Source organism: Lissotriton helveticus, chromosome 9 (assembly GCF_964261635.1).
Source record: "Lissotriton helveticus chromosome 9, aLisHel1.1, whole genome shotgun sequence".
In the NCBI taxonomy this organism is placed as follows: domain Eukaryota; kingdom Metazoa; phylum Chordata; class Amphibia; order Caudata; family Salamandridae; genus Lissotriton; species Lissotriton helveticus.
The window spans coordinates 696434372-696455829 of NC_136070.1; the positions used below are offsets into that span (position 1 = coordinate 696434372).

Here is a 21458-nt window from a genome sequence, read left to right on the forward strand (position 1 = left end):
GAAGGTTGAACCAAGTTCCACAGTTCCAAATTCAGCAGCTCTGGCCAGGGTGCCACATCCTCTCCCACACTGAACACCATACTGCCCCCTGAGAGAAACTCACACTGCCTTCAGCTACAACTCAATTGTGCTGTGACTAAATTCAAATTATGCACCAGACAACAGTAAAATGCTTCCTGAAAAAAAATGAATAATACCCTGGAAAAAACAAACACTCATAGGGAATGCAATAATAAGCAAAGCATGTGAACTGTAATCAGTAACAACATGGTTACCTTAACGGTTTTAAACTCATTATTCAGAAATCAGGAAGTAATTTTGCCTGAAAAGTTCAGGACATGGCTACAGGACCAGGTAGGGACCAGTTTCAATGTTCATTGCTAATATAGTTTCAAAATGTAAGCAGTTTGGTTTAAAAAAAGACCACATCCACTAACACAGAGACGCATTTTATAAGCTAAAATAATTGAAAACGATCATATTAAACGTTTCCACGCCACCCATCAACCAGGTATTGCAGTCCCTTTAGGAATGGTGCACTTCCCCACCCTGGGAAAATAATGTTGTTCAAAGAAAGTAGCGCTTTCACTGTCTGCTGACCACTCTGTATTGCTTTATTTAGGTATTTATTTATTTTCCTCTACGTCCTGCGGTTTTTATTTTGAAATGAAAACGGTGAAAAAATTAGGACATTTCCAGCTAAAGTGATCCACCTTTTTTGGATCCATTTCACAGGGGAACACTTAAAGAAAAGGAGAGGCAAGAGAGAGTACAGGAGCTGTGTCTTGAAATCAGCAGGTAAGGAGGAGCGAGCGAGACAGACAGAAAGAGATGGAGGAATAAAGAGAGAGAGGGGAGAGGAGGGCAGCTGCCAGAGGCAAATCGGGAGAAGTGGACACTGCCCTTGCCTTCTCTGGGCATGAAGGAAAAGAGACAGTTTTTTTTCCTTCTCTGCCCTTCCAAGAACACCGAGCCTTCATGCAGCATAACAAAGAGCAGAGGGCGGGTGGCCTCTTTGACTCCAGGCAGGACAAGTGCAGGGCCATTAGGTAGCGCTTTCGCGCGCTAATGGCCCCTGCGAATAACAGAAGGGAGAGGGGAAATCCTTTTGTCCTCTCGTCCCCCCGACTCAAAAATTCCCCGCGTCCCCCACACTTCCTACGCCCATGCTACTGAATTGCAAATGCGTGTTGTATCTGCAGCCAATGCAGTCCAGTCATCCTCAGTCATTTGCGCAGAGACGAGGGGCTTTCCGACTTCTGCTGTACAGTCACTTCCCTCGCCTCTCAATGCTTCATAGGCACACTCTAGTCTAGACCCTGGGAAAGGCTTCGACAAGACCGATTCCATGGAAAGAAAAAACGCAAAAACGAAAGCCAAGGTCGAGGGTTCAAGCACTGCATACAACGGCCGTTCACGGCTGTCCCAGGAAATGTGCCTCACCCTAGGAGAGTCGGTGCGTGTGACTCCGATGACAGCAGCTACGTGCTGTACTATTAGGGTTGCCAAAACCTCTTTCTTGGGCTTACGTCTCAAACATCTGCCTGTGAGGCCCCGACGGTGCTTACATTCGCATGCAGATTGTGCGTGTGGGAAACTCCTCCAGGTAACCGAAGTGACAGTTGGAATGGGGGGGGGGGGTGAGTCACATGAACAGAAAATAAGTGAGTGGGTGGCATCTTTTTCCCGCCTGGTGGTACAATAGAGGGTGTGTGCGCCGAACACCCAATCCTTTCCCTCGGATGTGTCACTTATAGCGTCACACCTCTTCCTCGCACTAAATAAACGTGTTTTGGCGGGGTATTCAAAGCGCTTCCCTCTCTCAGCGCGGGCAGCCTTATTTCTCTAGAGCCAACTGTGTAGTTTTAAGGGGCGAAGAAAGAGGTCACTGGTGTCGGGTCGCGGTCCAAGGGCACAGGTAAGGGTCAACATACATCTAATTATTTTGAGCTCTTAATTGTGATGTGCACTAGTCGTGTTTCTGAAGTGATACAAGGATGGAGTTAGGGTGTTCGGGGACTGGCAGTCTTACAATGCGTGCATTCGCATCGAACACTGTGAACATGTGATGGATTCTGATCTATTTCTGTTGACCACAAAGGGCTTAGATATTCGAGACTTCTAAGCGCTAGAAACTTTTATGATTCAGTCGGTGTGACATCTCCCCTCTCCGCTTAATATAATGCAAGTCACATCCAAGGTGCGAAAAACGTCTTAAATGATTATGCTTCCAGGCAGCATGTAGATTAAATTCCCCAAAAGAGCCTTCGCATGGAAGAGGATTGCGCACGCAGTCCTACAGCACTGGGCACCCTGAGAGCACAAATGGAAAACATCATAATATGAGACATAGGGGGTAATTGTTTGGATGCGTTATTAACATGTCGTAGTTTATGATTAGCCCCGTATCGGAACGTGTATGTTGAGTGGAAAGCTTGCTCGGAGACCGAACTTGTTATGAAGGAAGAGCGAAATTATATCCCTGAAAGACAGGCAGCCGAAATAGGGGTAATAACACAGACTAGTTAAGACGTTAAGTTTAGCAACCGTCAAACAGCGCTAAGAGCTGCCGGTTCAATATTCAATGTAAAGCGCCCCTATTACCCAGCGCGCGCGCACACACCTCCACAATCAAGCCGAGGTTATAACGTTTTTTAGAAATACTATTTCATTTTCAGATAAAATCCGACGTAAGGAAAATGCAAAAACATGTATGTTGTACCAATGCGGTAGGTAATCTTAATGGAACAGCACTTTAGGTGATGTTCCAGAATAGAATGAGTACGGTGTAAAACCAGATGTGGAATGTTGCATTGCATAGCTGACAGGGCTGTCATCGCGTTTCCTTCGCTTTGTTCCTTCTTCCTGTGGACCCGTTTTCGTATGAAATAAAGCAAGAATATTTCTCGTCCGTTGTGTTCTCATCACCACTTCGTTGTATCTTTAAATGTTTGGCGCTATAGATGCTCCGCCCCATTCCCTCGGATCGTCGGGTCGCGATATTAAAGTGTAGCGCTCCTCTCCTAGAGTCCTATCCTGTGCTGACCGCTTGGTAACCGGACAAATGGATTAGAGATAGCAGAGCTCGAACTGCTAGCCTCTTCACAATTTAAGCACCTCCTTCTTCTGCACTCAGTATAAATAAAAGAAAGTGGGCCAAAAAAGCGGGTAGCGCGAGCGTCGATCGTGTGCGCAGGCGCAGCCTTCAGCCCGCGCGCTGCGGGTATGGCGGCCATTTGTAAACGATGGGGACTACAATGCAGGGTGAATGTTTTTTTTTGTTTGTTTCATATTTTATATAGCGCGAACTCGACCCGAAGGTATTGGAGCGCTTTACATGAGCACCGTATTTACATTACATATTCAGGCACGGGGAAATTAAGCGATTTGTCTCGAATCACAGGATGTGGACGCGACCTTGAGGCTCGAACCCTGGTTTCCAGCACCAGCGTGGGGCGTTTTATGCCAACGGATGTTTAATAAAGAACTAGATTTCTTCGGAAAAATGAAAACGCAATTTTGTTTCTTCTCAATTCTCCCGCCCTGTAGTTACTCTGTTGCAATTTCTCTCTTTATATAAATATTGCTGAATTTGTTACCTTTATGAAAAATCCATCCCCTTATGCCAGACACGTGCATGTATCGCTTTCTAACTGGTCAGCAATAACAGCTTCCTGATAAGTGACTCCACTTAAGTATTATGAGTTACCAACAAGACATAACTTCCATACTTCCCAGTCTTCTATTCCCTTCACCCATTGCTGCACTTTCTTTGTTTTGCATTGTTTTAATGGAGTATTTGAGAGACATAAGTGAAACGAAAACAAACAAAATGACAGAACATCTTCATACCTGTCAACCTCTTGACTCAAATCTGCGGGAGAAGTCTATTATTATGGTAAATGGAGAATGAACACTATTTTAAAGAGGTTTGAAAAGCGAGTGAGGCCATTGAATACTATGGAGGCATTTAGATTTTTATGTGTGTGGATATATGTAAAAAGAGGGTGACATTGGCGCAGTCAGGGCTCGAGTCGGGGTACCACAGAGGTGGACGGCGTCCCCCCACTTATTTTACCGGGAGCTCGATAACTGGGGCAAATGGAGCCACACATTAACTCTTCGACCTCTCTGGGGCTGGATCGGAGCTCATTACGAACACTGCTCACGCGCTGACTTCCTGATGCAATCGCATCTAATGGGTGAGCGAGGGGAGGCAATGAGTCAGATGGTGCAAGCCACCTTTCGTGACGTCACTTCCTGTCATGACGTCAGAACCCCCCACTTTTTTTTTTAGGACTTGTGCCCTGGGAGCAGTGCTTAACTTGAGCCGCTTTTCCCGAGCTCTACGCTGGCACTTAATTGGTTGCCAGTGCCGGCACTTAATGGTCATCACCACACTTATGAAACTCAAACACATGGTGGCGCTGCTCAGCAACTTTAGAGATGAGGAAAACAACAGTTGTTTAGGAATACACTATACATTAAAAAAATGCTATTAACCACTGGGACAAATGCAGCTGAGTTGATAGGTATGTATCTTATTCCAACTTTCTCACTTACCTCTTTCATTGTTCTGTCACCCTTCAGTGGCTGGATGAGACTTTAGTATGACATAATTGCTGTAGAAGCACCCAACAAGACATGACTTTTACTGTCACTTTTGGAATATAAGCGCACTGACAGGTGGGTAGTAATGTTCATGGTTAAGCAGTAGTTCCTGTCAATTACAGATTTAGTAAGCTGTGAAGCCAATATGTGTTTTATATGTTGGTTACTGGGTTCTATGGTATTTAGTGTTTGATATTCCTTTGTGTATTTTATCAATATTTCCACCCACTTTTTGGTCTGTGATAAAAACGAAATTATAATTAGTATATTGCCACGCCACGTTGATTTAAAAGCTGAAAGGACACTTAGTCTATGTCTGTAGGATTTAGTGTGCCAAGCAAGCCACATGGAAATTGTATATGGCTACTGAAAACATTAGTATAGAACTAACAGCACATGGGCACATCTGCAGATATTTGAACTTTATTGGGAATTATGTTTAATTTCTTTTACTCCCAATACTGTCAATATTCACATGACTAACAGCATGGTGAGACAGCAAAATATCACATGGCACTATTATTAATTTTTAAAAATAAATACACATAGTAAAGCAGGTTGTTTTCTTTTGTTTTTATGAACACAACTCAGTAGAAACAGAAAAATAACAGCCTCCTTTATATGTAATGAAAAATGCATAACTGCTAACATGTCTAATGGACTGTTAATGGTATCTTCATTTACACATTACTTGGACATCTGGTTTACTATGTGACAACCTAACCATGTATGGAGCCTATGTCCAATCACCTTTGACCCATAACTCTAACAGAGAGATACATTAGATTCTGATTGTGGAGAAAATGGTAGGGAATGATTCGATATCTTAATGACCTGGCAAATAGGGCAGACAGGCTTATGAATTCATCAGAAGTAGGCAAGAGCTGGGTTTAGCTCCATCAGCGCCCCCACATAAAGACTCTTCAAATAACACTCCTCAAGCACAACAGTCCTAGTAAACAGTAAAGTCATCAATGTTCTTGCTAGGGAACCCTAGAAGGAAAATGTAGTCACTATGAAAGGCTTATAGAGTGGTCACCTTGTCACCAACAATACACTTGGGAATACAATGAATTCAAGATTGTCCAAGCACGGGCGTCCGCATACATTTTTTTTTGGGGGGGGGGGGGGCAAAATGTTAACGTCATCACCATCCTCCGACAGGATGTGTGCCAGGTGGGGCACAAGCTGTGCCAGGTGGGGCACAAGAAACATTGGGGTGCAGGAGGAGCAATGGGGGCCAGGAAGCAGGCCGCATATGATCTCATACACCATAGGGTTGTTGTGCCACAGCCATCTCTTTCTTTTGTGGCAGCCCAAAATCCATACCCGCCTGGTCCCTAAATTTACCCCCTAGCACACCATAACCCATACACACCCTGAACCCTAAAATTACACCCCTAGCACCCTAAAACCCATACCCAACCTGAACCCTAAAATTACCCCTGCCCCCCCAAAACTCATACCCACCCTGAACCCTAAAATTACCCCCTGGCACCCATAACCCATACCCGCCCTGAACCCTAAAACTACACCCCTGGCACCCCAAAACCATACCTTTCCTGCCCCCTAAAATTGTCCCCCGTGGCACCCCATAACCGCCCTGAACCCTTAAATAAACCCCCCTTGCACCCCAAAACCCATACCCACCCTGAACCCTAAAATTACTCCCCTGGTGCCCTTAAACCCATACCCGGGCTGAACCCTAAAATTATCCTTCCTGGCACCCCAATCCCTAACTCACCCTGAACCTTAAAATTACTCCCTGGCACCCTAAAACCCACACCCACCCTGAACCCTAGAGTTACCCCCTGGCACCCCAAAAGCTGAACACTACATTCTGATTGTATATCGTGCCGTCTCCCTGCTAAGAAGGATCTGCTGGTCAGGATCTGCTCGCCCTGGTCCGGTTCTGTTCGCCCTTCTCTGGAGCTGTTCTGCCTGCCCTGTCCCTCTTCCGGACCCACCAAGCCTGCTTTGGTGCACACTGCCTGGACCTACTCTGTCTGGCCTCGTTATTTCTCCTTTGGTCCCACTGTCTTCACTGGCGGAGTTATGACACAGGTCTCACTTCTCTGAAGCTGCTCTCCCTCACCCAGACCCCCCACCCCCCTCCACTTGCTCTCTCACCTTCCTTCCTCCCTACTTCTCGATCTCTCTTTCCCCACTGCTTCTCTCTCTTTCTCTCCCCCCCTCTTCGTTCACTCTCACCCCCCACCCATATCCGTCTCCCCAATCCCACCAATCTTTCTCTGTACCCCCTCTCTCTTCCTCCTCCTCATGTCGGTGATAGGAAGCCCGGGACTTTCTCTGAAAATGCGAGCTGGAGGTGACGTTAAGTGTGAAAGCACCAAGGTGTGAACCGGTAAAAGAGGAGGGGGGGGGATGGGAGGCAGGTAGAGGGTCAAAGGGGGCACTGGCTCTCAGAGAGGTGAGAAGGGGCGGGGACCAGCCTGAGGACAAAAACAACACCAGAGCAAGAGGCAGGCGCTCCGCGGGGAGCCTGGTGTTGCAAAATGAAGTAAAGCACACTTAGCTCAACAAAGCAGCCGAAGGGCGCCTTTCACTAGAGCCAATACCAGACCCATCGCGAACAAACAGCAGCCACCGGAGAAACCAGCGGTGTCATGAAAACAACAAAGGACAGAGACAGACGACTGCTGCCGAAACCTGGAAGTACAACTTACACCTTTAATAAAAGGCAATTCCTGATGCAAGCACCACACGTTAGAACACCATAAATATATAAATCTCCCATCAATGCACACCTGAGAGTGAATAAAAAGATGAGCAGCAAACTAAGGCAGTGACTGACAGACACTGAGCATGGGCGTCCACGGGGGGGGGGCACGATGGGGCACTCCAGGGGGGGCAAGCGCCCCTCCTTGATCTCCCCTGCGGACGCCCATGTGTCCAAGCAAGGTAAAGAGAGAAGCCAGGGGTTACATCATGAACAGATCAGTACAGAGCGAAATAGAATGAGAAAGGTCAAGATACTTACCGAAGTTAAGGTTGTGATCATAGCTTAAGTATGTATTCCAACGTTCTTATGCGTAAGGAAAGACTGCAAAGGCAGATCTTCAAGTTTTTCCAGGTTGAAGAGCTGGTTTGTGCATGCACACCCTCAGCTGTGCTTTCGAAGAAATGTAGTTGGAAGTTACTGTGCAGCATATGATATATACATGTTGATATATATCTTAGAAAAACATAAATTATGTAAGATATTATAATCTCATATATAATATCATATCATAAGTCATATATTTTCCTAAAACACTCACCATTTGGGGGAGAAAATCAGATCGCTATGAACGCATTAGAAATGTAGTAATATTATATGCATACATTTTTTTAGTTACATGATCCCAATCAACTCCTCTGGGTGGTGGTTTGAATAGAAGGAGACAACCATATTGGGCATCACAGATATATCAGTGACATGGACAAATCAAAAGTTTTTGGGGTGTTTGACTGCCTTCCTGTTGGGAAACGGCCTTAACAACGAAGCCGGAACCCCAAATGTCTTTACCATGCAGGCTTTATCACACATGTGACACTAGCTGTCAAAATTTTACCATGCATATGCCTTTACCACGCATGCCATTACAACTAATTTTGTTGTAAAGGCGTGCATGGTAAAGGCATATTTGTTGTTAAAGTTTTAAAGGTAAATACATGTAAGTATAAGTGTTTTAAGTATTGAGTTTTTTACATTTGTTGTGAATATATATATATATATATATATATATATTCACGCTCCAAGGTTGTCCACCTTATGAGTAGCACGCGAGCAGCAGCTTTATTTATGTGTAGGTGAGGACGGGGATCCGCTCGTAGACGCCGCTCCGTAATGGATCTGCCCGACGCGTTTCGAAGCTCCATCTGCTTCTCTTCAGGGGCTTTAACGGAAGCGGTGTGCGCACCCGTTACACTTCTCCAATTTCATATAACTCACCCGCCAATGGGAGGCTCCAATGAGACTTCTGGGAAGTGTAGTGCGGAAAGCACACAATCAAGTCCTGTATGGACTCCACGAGTGGGCCCGTCCTCGATCCCATGTACGGCTGCTACTTCACTGCCGTGACCCCCACGTTAACGGGGTGGTGCATACTCTGCGGCTGGACTGCCGCATATAGATTCACGCTCCAAGGTTGTATATATATATATATATTTGGAAAATATTTTTTTTAGGGTTTAGAGTGGGTAAGAGTATATGGTTTTTTGGGTTGTAGGAATTTTTAGGGTTTAGGGTGGCAAGGGATTTTTTTAGGTTGAGTTTGGGATTTTGTGTGGCAAGGGAATTTTTAGGGTTTAGAGTGGGTATGGGTTTTTGAGTGGCATGGGTAATTTTAGGGTTTAGGGTGGGTATGGGTTTTTGGGCGGCAAATACATTTTTAGGGTTTACAGTGGTTATGGGTTTTGGGGTGTTAAGGGAATTTTTAGGATTTAGGGTGGGTCTGGGTTTTTGGGTGGCAAGGGAGTTTCTAGGGTTTGGGATTTTGGGTGGGAGGGGTATTTTTACGGTTTATGGTGGGTATGGGTTTTTGGGTGGTAGGGGAATTTTTAGGGTTAAGAGTGAGTATGGGTTATTGGGTGGTAAGGGAATTTTTAAGGTTTAGGGTAGGTATGGATTTTTGGGTGGCAAGGGTATTTTTAGGGTTTAGGGTGGGTATGGGTTTTTGGGTGCTACGGAGTGTTTAGGGTTTAGCGGGGTATGGGTGGTATGGAGTGTTCCGTGTTGGGTGAGCGCTGGCACGCGCTCACCCTACCTTTCCCCAGCGCTCAAACACAAGGGTTGCACACTCACGTCATTGCCAGGTCACTGCCTGCATCACGCAAGTACCCAAAAATGTTCTTCGGCCACTCTCTTTTCAGCAGAGCAGGATGAGTAGCAGCAGTTCACTAGGTTGCCCGTGGAGAGGCACAGATCATAGTGGATGGTTCCACTATGCAATTGCAAAGATTAGTTTTCTTCTTCCATGGCACTTTGGGTGCTAGAAGGGTCATGGACATTGTTCTGTTTTTACCGAGGTTTGCGGGGTGGCATTCAATGGCATTCTGTAGGAGAGTGTGTTTTACTGTCAATCACAGCCTATCAGCAAATACTTGCTGTATCAGCTGTTTTACAGGCTCAGGAACATTTTACTTAGGAACAGAGAGTTTTGTATATACCGCCCCATATTGCGTCCGAGCCTTGAAATTGAAATGTCCTATGTTTTTCTCGAGTTGTTTCACATTACTTTTCCGTCTTTGTTGACTTTATCTATTAGCCAGGGGTTATTAATGCAGCTCTAGAACATATTTAAATGTGCTTTCCCCTTATATTTCTTCTCACATTGTTCAAGGGCTGCCTTCGTGATTCTTGACTAATAAAGTAAACACAGTCGGAAAGCTCATGCTTCAAATGTTTAGAGACAGGCTGAGGGCACTGCACTGAAGAGCACAGAGGGAATCTGATTGCAGGAGCAGCAAAGGGCAGTCCCAAGGGGTGAGTGTTTGATGCTGCAGCAAATGGTAGTCTCCATTGTTGGGTAGAGAGAACCGTCAGGCTGATTCTAGGGCAACGCATTTGAAGTTTTGCATAATTTCTGTTCAAATACAGTTCTGTTTTGTGCCACGTTTACTGTGCAGGGCTATTTTGACGCATGCCTTTCTGATCACATAACTTTATTTTGTTAGTAGCTACAAGAAACTTGGGAGGTAGATAATCCAGGCTTATCCCAATTCCCTTATAACAAATATCTAGTCAACCACAAAATACACTTGTGCATTTAAGTGCTCTGAGAAATGCAATACTTTATTTTTGAGCTATTTTTTTCTTTTATGTTGCACAGTTATGTTAGGCATACTTTTCTTACTTAAGTTTTTTTTTTAACTGAGTGACCCAGTCTATGGACCCCCCCCAAGAACTTAATTCATGCTGTGTCTTGTAATTATCACTTTACTTCTCCGGTCCCTCTTTTCTAACTCCATGCTCCAGACCAGCTTCCATTATTTAAGTTCTCTAGGCCATCTAGGTCTCCGTTACAGAGTCAGGCATATTTGTAAGATGTGGCACCTCTCGTAATGTCCACCAGTCTTACCTCCTTGAGAATGGCTCTCTGGATGCATTACTACAGTAATATTTGTAATGGTTCAACCTTCTGAATCCTGTTTTCTTTAACTGGGATGTAGGTGCTACTTAGGAGGTCATGTTTTAGGAGTGTGCCACTATGTTACAAAACTGGCTTAAATCTTTATTACATGGAGAAATGTTTGTAAAAATACAATGTTTTTGCTTTAGTTGTAAAACAGAAGTTTAATCTGATGGATTCTTAGACTTTGCAACACTTAAACTCCTCTACCATTTGACGGATTCTATGCGGTTTAAACACATGCAAATTCGGGATTTCTTTATCCGCAAGATGAAGTTGATTGAAGTCTCTGATTCGGACATTTGAACTTGTCTGTACTCTGAAAAGACGAAATCATTAATAAGTGAGGGCTATAAATGCCGTAATCATTACAAGGCTGATGACTGTATGAAACTTGCTACGAAGTGGACTACAAGATTAGGTACTAATATAACTTCTAATCAGATTTCTGCTTCACTTTGTAGCATTAACCGTGTGGTTCAGTCCTCTAGTTTAAGGCTCCAACTATATAAAACTATATGTCTCTTATATTATACCCCGCAAAGAATATCAAAATGGTCTCAAAACAGCCCATCAAATGATCGTTCAAATGCGACCTAGTGGCGGCAGACTTAGAACATATGTTTCTTTTATGCCTGGCATTGTCTGAGTTCTGGTCTGGATTGGAAAACATTCTTAATCAGATCATTTTTTCTCCCTTCTCAGTAATCACGGTTTTATTAGATATACAATCATTAAATTGTACACATGAAGATCTAATCACTATTCTATTTTCGTGTGACAGATTGACCATTGCTAGGGCTTGGATTTCTTCTAAACCACCGCATATCATGGAATGGTAGACTTTGGTTAATGAAATTTACACCATGGAGTTAGCATTAGCTAAAATAAGGGGAGTGCGATCAATGATGATACTGGATAAAATCTGGGGAACTTTTTTATAATTTCAATCATATTTTAAAAAATGTTTGCGCTTAATGAATGTTAAGGTTTAAACGATTGTGAAGGCTGTAAATGTATTTACTTTACTTTGTTTAATATAAATTTGTGATTGATTGAACTCTTCTGATCTGGCTAAAATTGTATCTCTATGGATTTGTTATTATCTTATTGTTTTACTGTATATGCTACTCAAAACAGAAGTTTAGAGTGGCAAATGCCACTGATTTTGGTAGCTTCGCGCTTCATTCACCTAAACAGATTTTTCCGTGCTGCATATACCCATGGCAACAGTGCACAGAGGCCTTACACTGCTGCACACAGTGGAAAAGACATTAGAGGGAGCATTGGTGGTAAGGGCATTTTAGGGCTTAGGGTGGGTTTGGGTTTTTGGGTGGTAGGTAATTTTAAGGGTTTAGGGTGGGTATGGGATTTTGGGTGCTAAGGTTTTTTATGGTTTAGGGTGGGCATGGGTTTCAAGATGGCAAGAGTATTTTTAGGATTTAAGGTTTAGGGCGAGTATGGGTTTTTGGGCGGTAAGGGTTTTTTAGGGTAGTATGGGTTTTCGGGTGGCAAGGGTGTATCCTTGTGTAAGTGTGTGTGTGTGTGTATATATATATATATATATATATATATATATATATATATATATATATATATATATATATATATATAATTCCAACACCCCCTCCAACGGTGAGAGTGCAGAGACCAACAACGGAGAACCTGTGGAAACAGCATTTATTCCATAACAACAGGTAGGAGGCTTCCTTGTCACCCGCTTACAAGCGAATGCATTTCGGCTTAAGATCAGCCTTCTTCAGCGCCGCGAGTGAACTGTTACAGGTGGTGGCACATTTCCCTGATACAAATACCACGCCCCACCTTATTTGTCCTGCATTGCTCCGCCCCTTCTGGTCCAAATACCAATCGCAAATGTCCATTGGTAGGTCGCATCATGTACCGCGACTACCAGTCCCAGAATGCATTTCATATGTTCATTTCTGGTGATGGTTGCGTGGGGATAGGAAAAAATGCTGTGATGGTATGGAATGGACTCCCCTCTCTGCCGCCACAGAACAAACTGCTCCCTCCTGTCTCCTACCGTCTCAACCTCCATGCGTCTGGTGTCATCTGAAAACGGGGACAGGATATATTCATATATATATTCACTGAAAAAACAAAGGTTATAGGGACGTTATCAGGGCACAAGTCGGGGGTACACGCAGGTACACAGCGTCCATCCACTTTTTTTTTACAGGATGGATACTGTCCCCCTTGCCAAGAAGTTGGGCCCCACAGAAATATGCTGAACGAGTTCCAGTATAAAACACCAGGACATGTTCTGCAGCGCCTGTCCGTTGTCTGCTTTCAATTCCCAGTAGCAACGTGCAGGCACCGGGGGAGCTTTTATTTCACCTCCAGCTGGGCCGAAGTTAAGGGGCCATCAGGCCCTTTTGTTTGAATATTCTGACTGGAGGAGGGCCTGCAACCTCATACTTATATGTAAATGCCACAGAGGGGAAACAAAGGTATACAGCTTGTTATCTCTTCACAGATACTTAAGAGAGGCATGCTTTTGCCTTTGTTCAGTCCCTGCATATAAGAGATGCAAGCATGCACCGTAAGAATGTCAGATGTGTTGGTCTGTCCCAGTTTTTAAACAAATAACAATTTAAATAGCACTATTGTATTTATTGTATAGCGCTACCCAACCCAATGCAGGGTGTCAGAGCTCTTTACGTAAAATGCACATTATACATTGACAATAAATCATGTACATGTGTAAATCAATGTTCAAGATGAGTTACATGAGACAGGGTTACAAGGTGTAGGAGATGCACGTCCTACATAGCTCATTGTCACTGTGCTATATTACAAGGATTACAATATATGGAAACAAAAGGACCTCTGTGCTAAAAGCAGTAACCCATTTTACTATTTACATAAAATAAAAATGTGTTATCTGCATGTTACGTGATGTGCTTTGCAGGAGACACATTCATCCTATACTATATTGAAACAAATCTGCGGCTTCACAAAACACAGATCTCTCCAACAAATGCGTTAAACTCGAGAGTTATCTTACCATTATTACTATTCCCTGAGATTTACTTGCAGCTTTACAGCAGATACCTTAACCCAATCAAATATTTTAAAATGTAGACTTTGCAACCACTTAAGCATAACAGACCTACTGCCATGCTTCTCCTTGTTGCCAATTTCTTTGTGGAAGGCCTTAAAACAAATAAATGTATTAGTAGAGGCCCAGATTTTGCGTCAGGATTGCATTACTTTTTTATCATAACCTGACACCAAATCTAATTTGTTAAATCTCATAAGGCTCTTAAATGTACTCATGATATACCTGCTAATCATGTGTGAGTTCTTAATATCTGATGTCACTTCCAGTGAGGTCACTTCCTGTGATGTCACATGCAATGTCACGCGTCGTGACATCATGTGCTACAATGGCACGTGTCATGATTTCCCTTGCATCCTGCCTAACCTGGTTAGTCCCCCCACTTCATTTTTTAGGACTTGTGTCCTGGACGTTATAGTTAGGCTCAGATGCGTACAAAATATAAAAAGGGCCGAAGGGTCAAATACTATAGAATAAAAGGTTTAAAAAAAGTTAATCCTACAAATATATTACAAGTGTGGTTGTTATATTGAGCCGTATTTGTTTCTAAACCCAGTGAAAAGTGGACAAAATGTATCCCACTTCCATGCAAATTATGTCGTTGGTCAACCTCAGCAAAAGCGTTCTTGCGAACCTATTAAAAAAAGAATTAACAGAACAAATGTATTCTAGTTTTTTTGTTCTTGTAGAAGGTTATAAATTGTTTTATGTAACATTTCCCATAGACTGATTTAGGAAGGTATGATTGATTGTCTCTATATAATATGTGTGATTTAATGTGCTCTGACACCCAATACTTTTATGAGTAGTGCTAAAAAATACATGAATTTGAGAGAGGGGCTAGGAAGAGATGAGGGGCACTGTTGGAGGGTGGTAGTGAGGGAATCAGTTGAGAAGGAGGTCATGGGGGGTAGATGGGGCAGCAAAAAGACTGTAACTCCGGGCACCAACAGCATTAAAGATGGGCCTGCTCGTCCTGGTGCACAGCACTTTGCGAACACAACTTCGGTCAGGATCCGTACCCATTTTCACGATAACCACCGATTATAGAAACAAGCATCATGCAAGTTCTGGATCAAGGTCGAAAACAATTTCCTTTATTTATTGAACGAAGCCCTAGCCGCTGAAGAACCATGCGTGTTATATCGACCATTTCAATTATATAGGACAATTAACATGAACTTTTCAAACTGCATATTCGTGCCACTTGCATAATTAGTACCTGGCTCCTCCTGGTAGGGAAACAACTGTAGAAACAGAAAAAACCTGAAAAGTTGTGCTTCTAGATTTTTTCAGTATGCCAGGAAGAGATGGACAAGTTCTTATGCATTCGGTGATCTTCTTCAGTAGTCTGGTGACTAAGCAAGAGAAGGCCTGTTGTGTTGTCTTGGTATGGACATATAAAAGAACCCGCCCATTTATTTAATAAAGGCATGTTTAAATGGTTAAGTGAGTAAACAGGGTCCCAGATGCATACTTCACGCGCACATGCATCTGCTAAAAGAGTTTTAAAATAGAGGAGTAAGAAGTGAGTGACTTCAGCCCCATAATGAGGCTGCCCAACTGACAAGAGAGAAAGACCCAGGACATTTTACCACCAAACTGCTCTTCATGTTTTTATAAAAAGATAATGCAGCAGGTTCTATTAATACAACGGCTTGCAAGCCCCAGATAAGTCTGACCAGTGTGTACCCCGTGCGATCTTGTGATTTACACCTGCAAGACACTTGCACGTAAAAATAAACCCATTGCTATGCTGAGGCACGTCCTTACACCAGGGCTGAGGAACAACCCCACCACAGCTGGCTGCAACGTAAACTTCAACCTTGTGTGGATGTGTCAATGTTATAAGCAACTGTGCGAAGGTGACTGGGAGAACCGCTTTCTAGAGGCCGCCACGAGACGCTGATGACCGACAACCATTCAAACGATGATGGTTAGTGAGAACGAACAGTGGCAAGAAGCTTTCTAAAATGTTTAGACTGGGAAGAACGGAAAGGCTGCATGTTTCTACCCTCGTACACACGCCTGTTCTTTGCAACGCATTGATAATGACAATGTGTATTTTCTGTGTGGCTGTGCCCAGAGGGCTCTAACAAAGGCCGCCTCAGGCTTGAGCAATGTAGCTTGTTGCTGTCAAGAGACCGATAAGCTGCAATTAAGGTGCACACAGTCACAATTCCTCAGCAGTAAAAGAGCAGATTGCAAATGGAAGATAAAGCACGCTTGTGTGAAGACAAGACCTTCAGTGGTACGCGCGCCCACTTCCAGGAATATAAGGAATGCAGCTGGCACACGGCTGCACTGCTGCTCGCTCCCGACACCCCTGGGCCATGGGAGTCAACGTTTAGAGAGAAGGCGGCACATGCACCCCCCTTGGGCCAATTGCGTGTTTTCAATTTTTGAAAGCCACACGCAAAGGCCAATAGTATGTGTACATGAGTTTTATGAAAGATGGGAGAAATTCCATGAGGCCCTTTGCTTGACCTAAAAAGGGCTGGCTGAAAACCCCTTTAAGTAAGTATGCATAGTATATATATTTTTGTTGAAAACATGCCCTGGCTAACACCATTCCTAAAAATTTTACATGACATTGCCAGCTGTAAGCCTAGAAACCTGTGGCTGCTGTAGTTTTCCAGATGTACCACTGGCAATGTTTGTCAATTGCAAACAATAGTGAACCTATGCCTGATCAGAGGTGCTTTAATAAATTCAGACTTACTACTTTTTGTGAATCGGTCCACAAATTTTATGTCCTTTCATAACATTTTATGTCCTTGCCATGCACTGCTAATTACCGCCCATAGTACACCATGCATGGCAAGTTCTGTAACATCTTTTATAACATGACTGCAACATTTGAAGTGGCATTAGTGATGACAACACTGTGCATGGCAGGGGACAACTCTGTGCGAGGTATAGTTATTTCAGATAACTATAGCTGATATTTCAGTGGTTTTGTTTGTTTATCTTTTAAGTGACATTTTGAACTAGAACATCCTTTTCAATTACTACATATACATATATTTATATATATAAAGACATATATGTAATCAAGACCCAGTGGGGGTCGAAACGTGTCATGGCGAACAGGCTGGTCGACTATATGAAAAAATAAACTTGATTGGCACGGATTTGTGGGTTCACTTCTTGTTCTTGCCAGGCTAACGGCAGTTCAAAAGCGGCGATTTTGGATACATATATATATATATATATATATATCACTCAAAACAGGTTGCCCCAGGCGAGGCCACTCCGAGTTCTCATCATCCAACGAGGGCCCCAGCAGAGACTGCTTGCACATGTCCATTAAAAAACGCGGCTCAACACGTTTCGGGCCACCGCCCTTGTTCACGAGCCTACTGAAATGAGTGAACAGCAACATGTTCTGTTTTTGACCATCTGCTTTTAATAACAAAGCCCGCCCCCCTGGGCGTGTCTTCAAGCCACACTCGGCCTCGGCACCGAATGCCTTCTGGTAATTGCAGTCATCAACATCTTTGTTACCCAAGTGGGTTGTGCTGTTCGATATTTACTGTTTATAAAACCCCAAGTGGGTCAATGGAGAGTGAAAGGTGGGTCTGCTGGATTATGTCCCCCACTCGTTTTTGACGAACTCAGCTCCATCGTGACACTGGGAGTTCCCAGTGCCTGGATCCGCACCGCTGCGGGGGGCCTGCCTCGCGACCGGGCATGGCCGCAAAATATCAGTCAAAACAGGTTGCCCCAGGTGAGGAGGCCACTCCGAGTTCTCATCATCCAACGAGGGCCCCAGCAGAGACTGCTTGCACATGTCCATTAAAAAACGCGGCTCAACGCGTTTCGGGCCACCGCCTTGTTCACGAGCCTACTGAAATGAGTGAACAGCAACATGTTCTGTTTTTGACCATCTGCTTTTAATAACAAAGCCCGCCCCCCTGGGCGTGTCTTCAAGCCACACTCGGCCTCTGCACCGAGTGCCTTCTGGTAATTGCAGTCATCAACATCTTTGTTACCCAAGTGGGTTGTGCTGTTCGATGTTTACAGTTTATAAAATCCCAAGTGGGTCAATGGAGAGTGAAAGGTGGGTCCGATGGATTATGTCCCCCACTCGTTTTTGACGAACTCAGCTCCATCGTGACACTGGGAGTTCCCAGTGCCTGGATCCGCACCGCTGCGGCGGGCCTGCCTCGCGACCGAGCATGGCCGCAAAATATCAGTCAAAACAGGTTGCCCCAGGTGAGGAGGCCACTCCGAGTTCTCATCATCCAACGAGGGCCCCAGTAGAGACTGCTTGCACATGTCCATTAAAAAACGCGGCTCAACGCGTTTCGGGCCACCGCTCTTGTTCACGAGCCTACTGAAATGAGTGAACAGCAACATGTTCTGTTTTTGACCATCTGCTTTTAATAACAAAGCCCGCCCCCCTGGGCGTGTCTTCAAGCCACACTCGGCCTAGGCACCGAGTGCCTTCTGGTAATTGCAGTCATCAACATCTTTGTTACCCAAGTGGGTTGTGCTGTTCGATATTTACAGTTTATAAAATTCTAAGTGGGTCAATGGAGAGTGAAAGGTGGGTCCGCTGGATTATGCAGCCATGCTCGGTCGCGAGGCAGGCCCGCCGCAGCGGTGCGGATCCAGGCACTGGGAACTCCCAGTGTCACGATGGAGCTGAGTTCGTCAAAAACGAGTGGGGAACATAATCCAGCGGACCCACCTTTCACTCTCCATTGACCCACTTGGGATTTTATAAACTGTAAATATCGAACAGCACAACCCACTTGGGTAACAAAGATGTTGATGACTGCAATTACCAGAAGGCACTCGGTGCCGAGGCCGAGTGTGGCTTGAAGACACGCCCAGGGGGGCGGGCTTTGTTATTAAAAGCAGATGGTCAAAAACAGAACATGTTGCTGTTCACTCATTTCAGTAGGCTCGTGAACAAGGGCGGTGGCCCGTAACGCGTTGAGCCGCGTTTTTTAATGGACATGTGCAAGCAGTCTCTGCTGGGACCCTCGTTGGATGATGAGAACTCGGAGTGGCCTCCTCACCTGGGGCAACCTGTTTTGACTGATATTTTGCGGCCATGCTCGGTCGCGAGGCAGGCCCGCCGCAGCGGGGCGGATCCAGGCACTGGGAACTCCCAGTGTCACGATGGAGCTGAGTTCGTCAAAAACGAGTGGGGGACATAATCCAGCGGGCCCACCTTTCACTCTCCATTGACCCACTTGGGATTTTATAAACTGTAAATTTCGAACAGCACAACCCACTTGGGTAACAAAGATGTTGATGACTGCAATTACCAGAAGGCACTCGGTGCCGAGGCCGAGTGTGGCTTGAAGACACGCCGAGGGGGGCGGGCTTTGTTATTAAAAGCAGATGGTCAAAAACAGAACATGTTGCTGTTCACTCATTTCAGTAGGCTTGTGAACAAGGGCGGTGGCCCGAAACGTGTTGAGCCGCGTTTTTTAATGGACATGTGCAAGCAGTCTCTGCTGGGGCCCTCGTTGGATGATGAGAACTCGGAGTGGCCTCCTCACCTGGGGCAACCTGTTTTGACTGATATATATATATATACATATATATATATATATATTCTCGCTCCTGTACACCAATTACGAGTCACTCCTGCAGCGGGTGCCTTTTTTCGCGGTGGTGCACCGCGATCGAAAATGCCTGCTCCACTTACTCCAAATAATCCCCGCCGGGATTGAAGAAAAAGTAAGGCACTCACGGGGTTCAAATATCTCAGCAGCAGTATTTATTTAGCAGACGCGTTTCGGGAGAACGCTCCCTTCGTCAGTGTTTCACAAAAAACGCGCGCAGTGGCAGCATATTATAACATTTCATTTCCGGTTTGCGGGCATAGACAAAAACATAGGACAAACTACGAGTCCAATCATGCGCGCCATCTTGTAGTGTCTAGTGCCACCTTTTGCAAACAATGGGTGTTTCTGATTCCATCCAGCCATTGCCTAAATGAAAATTATTGTTCATTATATTAAATTTTATTCAATATTTATGGCCATGAGGCTTACTGGTAATTCGCACATCATAGTTGCGAACATTTTCTAAACGCCTAAATGCGTATTAAATGACCCTCTATGCAATAGGTGGTTTCTTCAATCCCCGCGGGGATTATTTGGAGTAAGTGGAGCAGGCATATATATATATATATATATATATATATATATATATACACTGCTCCCAGCACTTCCTTTCGGCGAACTGCAAGTAAACGAACCAACAGGAAAATTCAATGGCAATGTTGTTTATTTCTCACTCCTCAATCTCCATGACGCGTTTCGGGCATCCAGTGTCCTTGATCACATAAAACTATACATATATAGCCCCTGATCAAAAAAATAAAGAAGTTAAATCCTCTTAAACACTGAAAGCGAGAAAAACTAACAAAGACATTGCAGAATCTATAAATGCCCCCGGACTTAACTCTGAAGCCAAGAGTGCATGTTTTTTTTTTTGGGTGGGGGTCATACTCCAAATACCCCAACTACATGCTCCCCTCCCCCCCCCCCCCCTCCCCCCCTCCCCTCATTGCGGCCCTGAAGCTACGTCCCTGTTTGTAATCTGTGGGCATTAAGGGTGTTTGTGGGGCCACTGGGTTTAGAAGGAGCTATCTATCTATATGTTATCTGACATTCAAGAACAAGCACATCTCACTGGGGGAATAACCAAGATCGAAAAACGAACCCCTTATCTTTTCCACAGCTGACCTATTTTGCCTGAATTTAATGCGAATATATTATTGTCTTAGACTCGGGCTGACTTGAGGCAATGCAAATGTTCCAAGTGGGGAAATAACAGCAAACGCCACATAATACGGGATCACATTGTCCTTTAGTAGCTTTGTTTGAGGTCAACTGATCTTCTCTAGGTGATGAAAAATGTGGCAAAAGCAAAGTAATCAGGAAACTGGAACAAAACAGGAAGTGTAAAATAGAAAATGTGAGAAACGGGTGAAAACCAGGTGCCACCCCCTAAAAACAGTCTTCACCCCTCTATTCCATATTTACAAGTCCCCCCTTTAAGTTTTACACAGGTATACACCGGTATCGCATGCGTATGCCAGCACCTGACCTGCCAATTTTAGAGAGAAAAATGACGAGTAAGGAGGCGAGGAATTTGTGGGTGTGGGGTTCTTTCAAAGAACTTCCTGAGAGGCACGTCTGCTCCCTCCACCCACCATCCCCTGCCTTAAAAATAAAAGCCTGCTGTAGCTGGTGCTGATGCCCGGGGGTGTTTTACACACTTCACGAATATTGTTGGAATGGGGAGGGGGGTAGTCACGGGAAAGTTAGAAAGCACGAGGTCAGTGACGTGGGTGGTGTTTCCCGAGACAACCTGCTCAGTCAACCTCGAGACTGCATACCACAGAGCAAGAAGGCGCCTAGCATCGGTTCCGAGACACTGTGAGAGGGCGGCAGCCCGCTAGGAGCCGATCGGATCCGGGGACGTGATATTTGGAGCAGGGCCAGGCAAGCTGCGAAAAAAGGTAGGTACTCGAGAAACACCTCTACGGTCAAAAGGTCGGACGCTGCCCGTGACCTTTAAGATTAAAGTAACCTGGGGAGTAGTTCTGCTGCTGCCTGTCTGTGTCACCCGCCTTACATGGAAAAATAAATCTGGGCTGT

At 44.6% G+C, this 21458-nt stretch overlaps 1 protein-coding gene across 3 annotated transcripts in view; it reads left to right on the plus strand.

Annotated features, from left to right (window-relative positions):
• Positions 1-1555: 1555 nt before the first annotated feature.
• SLC29A2 (solute carrier family 29 member 2) overlaps positions 1556-21458 on the plus strand; it is a 73966-nt gene continuing 54063 nt past the window's right edge. Inside the window, exon 1 of one of the 3 annotated variants that reach the window (XM_078660801.1) lies at positions 1556-1606. The gene's annotated coding sequence lies outside the window, so the exon portion shown is untranslated. Of the gene's footprint in view, positions 1607-1692; positions 1919-21192; positions 21320-21458 lie in introns of those variants that run through there. The other 2 variants (XM_078660799.1, XM_078660800.1) reach the window with 2 other exon arrangements.